The sequence below is a fragment of the Brassica rapa genome, chromosome A08 (genome assembly GCF_000309985.2).
Source record: "Brassica rapa cultivar Chiifu-401-42 chromosome A08, CAAS_Brap_v3.01, whole genome shotgun sequence".
In the NCBI taxonomy this organism is placed as follows: Eukaryota; Viridiplantae; Streptophyta; class Magnoliopsida; order Brassicales; family Brassicaceae; genus Brassica; species Brassica rapa.
Window position 1 is genome coordinate 284502 of NC_024802.2, and position 6000 is coordinate 290501.

General features: G+C 32.3%; 1 long non-coding RNA gene across 1 annotated transcript; it reads right to left on the minus strand.

The window, feature by feature from the left end:
- Positions 1-877: 877 nt before the first annotated feature.
- On the minus strand, positions 878-2384 carry LOC117127321. The gene is made up of 2 exons (XR_004450256.1): positions 1911-2384; positions 878-1554 (listed from the first exon to the last, which is right to left on the minus strand). It is a non-coding gene; the product is annotated as an uncharacterized LOC117127321 (long non-coding RNA).
- Positions 2385-6000: the final 3616 nt, after the last annotated feature.

Sequence of the window (6000 nt, forward strand, 5' to 3'; positions counted from 1 at the left end):
TCACTATTTTCTAGAAAAACAAAGACAACAAAAGTTCCAAACCTCTTTGACCTTCATCATATGTTAGTGAAAGATGCAACTATGCATTTAAATAGAATATTTTTTTTTTGAATTTTTCTCAAAATCGATGGGTTAACAAACCCTACGAAAATATTTAATTTTTTGGCAAATGCTCTATATACTGAAGCCTATGATTTTTGGTGTAGTTTTAAAAATTTTAAACACATTCAACATTTGTATTAATGTATATTAAAGTTTCTTTCATGGTACATGAGCATCGTTCAAATTTTATGTCAGTTTATTTAGTAAAACTTCATAATACTCCCTAAATTGGTTGACTAACCACTATAAAATTGCTATTCTATAGAAAAACGGAGACCACAAAGGTTCCAAACCTCTGTGACCTTCATCATATGTTAGTGAATGATTCAAATATGCATTAAAATAGAATTTTCATTTTTTTTTTATTTTTCTCAAAATCTATTTGATAACCCATACAAAAATATTTAATTATTCGGTAAATGCTCTATATACTGAAAGCCTATTATTTTTTTGTGCTGTTTTAAATTTCTAAACACATTATACATTTGTATTAATTTATATTAAACTCACTTTCATGGTACATGGTACATGGGCATCGTTTAATTTTTTTGTTAATTAATTTAGAAAAAGTTCATAATACTCCCTAAATTGGTTGACTAACCACTATAAAATTGCTATTATCTAGAAAAACGGAGACAAAAAAGGTTCCAAACCACTTTGACCTTCATCATATGTTAGTGAAGGATGCAACTATGCATTAAAATAGAATTTTCATTTTTTTTTTGAATTTTTCTGAAAATCTATGGGTTAACCCTACGAAAGTATTTATTTTTTCGGTAAATGCTCTATATACTGAAGCCTATGATCTTTACTGTTGTTTTAAAATTTCTAAACACATTCTACATTTGTATTAATGTATATTAAACTTTCTTTCATGGTACATGAGCATCTTTTAATTTTTTTGTTAATTAATCTATAAAACTTCATAATACTCCCTAAATTGGTTGACTAACCAATATAAAACCGCTATTCTCTAGAATAGCAGAGACCGCAAAGGTTCCAAACCTCTTTGACCTTCATCATATGTCAGTGAAGGATGCAACTATGCATTAAAATATAATTTTTTTTTTTTTTGATTTTTTCTCAAAATCTATTGGTTAACCCCTACAAAAATATTTAATTTTTCGGTAAATGCTCTATATACTGAAGCCTATAACATTTAGTGTTGTTTTAAAATTTCTAAACACATTCTACATTTGTGTTAATGTATATGAAACTCTCTTTCATGTTACATGGGCATCGTTTAATTTTTTTGTCAATTAATTTAGTAAAACTTCATAACACCCCCTAAATTGGTTGACTAACCACTATAAAATCGCTATTTATAGAAACCCGGAGACCACAAAGGTTCCAACCTCTTTGACCTTCATCATATGTCAGTGAATGATGCAACTATGCATTAAAATATAATTTTCGTTTTTTTTTTAATTTTTCTCAAAATCTATGGGTTAACTAACCCCTACGAAAATATTTAACGTTTCGGTAAATGCTCTATATATTGAAACCTATGATCTTTACAATTGTTTTAAAATTTATAAACACATTCTACATTTGTATTAATGTATATTAAACTTTTTTTCATGGTACATGAGAATTGTTTAAATTTTTTGTCAATTAATTTAGTAAAAGTTCATAATACTCTCTAAATTGGTTGACTACCACTATAAAACCGCTATTCTCTAGAAAAGCGGAGACCACAAATGTTCCAAACTTCTTTGACCTTCATCATACATTAGTGAAGGATGCAAATATACATTAAAATATAATTTTCTTTTTTTATGAATTTTTCTCAAAATCTATAGGTTAACCCCCTACGAAAATATTTAATTTTTCGTTAAATGCTCTATATATTTAAGCCTAAGATCTTTACTGTTGTTTTAAAATTTCTAAACACATTCTACATTTCTATTAATGTATATTAAACTTTCTTTCATGGTACATGGGAATCGTTTAAATTTTTTGTCAATTAATTTAGTAAACGTTCATAATACTCCCTAAATTGATTGACTACCACTATAAAACCGCTATTCACTAGAAAAGCGGAGACCACAAATGTTCCAAACCTATTTGACTTTCATCATATGTTAGTGAAGGATGCAACTATGCATTAAAATATAATTTTCATTTTTCTTTATTTTTTCTCAAAATCTATGGGTTAACCCCTACAAAAATATTTAATTTTTCGGTAAATGCTCTATATATTGAAGCCTATGATTTTTGGTGTAGTTTTTAAAATTTTAAACACATTGTACATTTGTATTAATGTATATTAAACTCTATTTAATGGTTCATGGGAATCGTTTAAATTTTTTGACAATTAATTTAGTAAAACTTCATAATACTCCCTAAATTGGTTGATTAACCAATATAAAATCGCTATTCCCTAAAAAAACGGAGACAACAAAGGTTCCAAACCTCTTTGACCTTCATCATATGTTAGTGAATGATGCAACTATGCATTAAAATAGAACTTTCCTTTTTTTGAATTTTTTTCAAAATCTATGGGTTAACAACCCCTACGAAAATATTAATTTTTTGGTAAATGCTCTATATATTGAAGCCTATGATTTTTCGTGCTGTTTTAAAGTTTCTAAGCACATTATACATTTGTATTAATTTATATTAAACTCTTTTTCATGGTACATGGGCGTCGTTTAAATTTTTTGTTAATTAATTTAGAAAAACTTCATAATACTCCCTAAATTAGTTGACTAACCACTATAAAATCGCTATTCCCTAGAAAAACAGAGACAACAAAGGTTCCAAACCTCGTTGACCTTCATAATATCTTAGTGAAGGATGCAACTATGCATTAAAATAGAATTTTCAATTTTTTGAATTTTTTTCAAAATTTATGGGTTAACCCCTACGAAAATGTTTAATTTTTCGGTAAATGCTCTATATACTGAAGCCTATGATTTTCCGTGCTGTTTTAAAATTTCTAAACACATTATACATTTGTATTAATTTATATTAAACTCTCTTTCATGGTGCATGGGCGTCATTTAATTTTTTTTTTAATTAATTTAGTAAAACTTCATAATACTCCCTAAATTGGTTGACTAACCACAATGGAATCGCTATTCTCTAGAAAAACGTCGACAACAAATGTCTCAAACCTCTTTGACCTTCATCATATGTTAGTGAATGATGCAATTATGCAATAAAATAGAATTTTTTTTTCTTTATTTTTTTTTCAAAATCTATGGGTTAACAACGCCTACGAAAATATTTAATTTTTTGGTAAATTCTCTATATACTGAAGCCTATGATCTTTACTGTTGTTTTAAAATTTCTAAACACATTCTACATTTGTATTAATGTAAATTAAACTCTCTTTAATGGTACATGAGCATCGTTTAAATTTTTTGTCAATTAATTTAGTAAAACTTCATAATGCTCCATAAATTGATTGACTAACCACTATAAAATCGTTATTCTAGAGAATAACAGAGACAACAATTCCAAACCTCTTTGACCTTTATCATTTGTTAGTGATGGATGCAACTATACATTAAAATAGAATTTTTATTTTTTTGAATTTTTCTCAAAATCTATAGGTTAACAACCCCTACGAAAATATTTAATTTTTCGGTAAATTCTCTATATACTGAACCCTATGATCTTTACTGTTGTTTTAAAATTTCTAAACACATTCTCCATTTGTATTAATGTAAATTAAACTCTCTTTAATGGTACATGGGCATCGTTTATTTTTTTTTCAATTAATTTAGTAAAACTTCATAATACTCCCTAAATTGGTTGACTAACCACTATAAAACCACTATGCTCTAGAAAAGCGGAGACCACAAAGGTTCCAAACCTCTTCGACCTTCATCATATTTTAGTGAATGATGAAACTATGCATTTTCTTTTTGTCATCAACAAACAGACTCATATAGATTCTGCGAACCAAACCGGTAACTCTGCATCCATGTGAACGACGAAAGACGATTGTTTTCTAGCACATCTTGCTAGACTATCCGCCTTTTGATTTTCCGTCCGGGTTACATGAATGATCTCTGAGCTAGTAAAACGTGTCTTCAGTAGCTTTATGTCATGCAGGTAACTCTCAAACGCCGGTCATTCCTCTGGTTCCGAAACCATCTTCACCAATTGAAAACAATCCGTAGCAAAAGTAACCTGAAACTGATGTAAATTCCTCATACATTCCATTGCCCATATCAAAGCTTCCATCTCTGCATGAAGAGGTGAAAGACATGCCCTAGTATTCCTTGCACCCATCAATCCCTGAAAGCCCTCGAGTATGCTATACCATCCTTGACCTGAATAAGGTTCTTTATCTTTCCAGGAACCATCTATAAAACACCAACGACCAACCCTCGGCTGCCGATTCAAAACCTCATCCTGTGGTGGAGCCTGCGTAGTCTTAATCACCTGGGCTTCAACCCAAAGTGTTGATTCAGTTTCTGCAAGCTTAAGTGTATCTCTTGGGTCAATATCCAAATTACTAAAGACCTTATTATTCCTTCCTTTCCAAATATACCATAGTATCCATGCAAAATGATGATCTTCCATCTTCGGGAGTACCCTCCAGAAAAGATGATCCATATTTGTAAATAGTGAACTTGTGGGAAAGTAGACTGGATTAGACGGTATCTTTGACAAAGCCCAAACTTGACGCGCAGGAGGACACTTAAAAAACACATGGTTTATTGATTCCTCCTCAGCTCCACATCTAATACAACAAATATCTCCCTTCATTCCTCTTGCTTGCAGATTCTTCTTAACAGCTATACATCCGGATACCATTTGCCATAAAAAATGTTTAAGCTTCGGGGGACATCTCACCTCCCAACAGAACGCTTTTAGAGTATCCACTGTGGGACCATAAAAAGCTGGTGGTTTTTCCGTATCCGGATAGACCCGTTCTAGCTGATATCCTGTTTTAACCGAATATTTTCTATTATTTGTGAAATACCATCCATTCCTATCCACCAATTGAGTCTTACTCAACGGAATACTATCAATAATTTGAGCGTCCTGGGGATCCACCAAATTCCGGATTACTTGCGACTTCCAAGTTCGTGAAATTGGATCTATCAAAGAGTCCACTGTGAGGTCCTGATAAGTGTCATGTTGATTTTTGTTTGCTGGTCTCGGGCGAGTGGTTGGGAGCCATGGATCACTCCATACAGAGATAGAGGACCCCGTTCCCACCTTTTTGATTAGTCCTTTGCTAACCAGAGATCTAGCAGATACAATACTCCTCCAACCGTACGACGGAGAGTATGAGCGGATCGGTTCTAGGAGTGAGCCATTCCTATAATACCGTCCTTTAAAAACTCTAGCAAAAAGAGTTGAAGGCTTCTCTATCAGCCTCCACAATTGCTTTCCAAGCATGGCCGTATTGAAATCCGTTATGTCCTTAAAGCCTAGACCTCCTTCGTCCTTGTTTGTACATACTTTGTCCCATGACTTCCAGTGCATACCCCTTGTATTTCCCCCTGGACTCCACCAAAATTTTGATACTGCACTCGTCAATTTCTTCACTGTTGCTTTTGGTAGCCGATAAACAGACATCACATGGTTAGGCAAAGCCGTGACTACTGATTTAATGATAACTTCCTTTCCACCTTTTGAGAAAAACTTAAATGTCCATCCATTCACCCTATTATTCAAACGGTCCAGGACAAAACCAAAAACCTGTATCTTGGATCCCCCAAGACTCTCAGGTAGACCCATATATGATCCCATCCCACCTAAATTATGTATCCCTAGGATGTCTCTCAATTCCTGTCTAGTGGACTCCTCGATCTTATGTCCAAATTGAATCGAAGATTTCTGAAAATTAATCAGTTGGCCCGAGACCACCTCATAATCCTTCAGGATCCTAAGAATAGTATGACATTCTTCCTTCTGTGCCTTGCAGAAAAA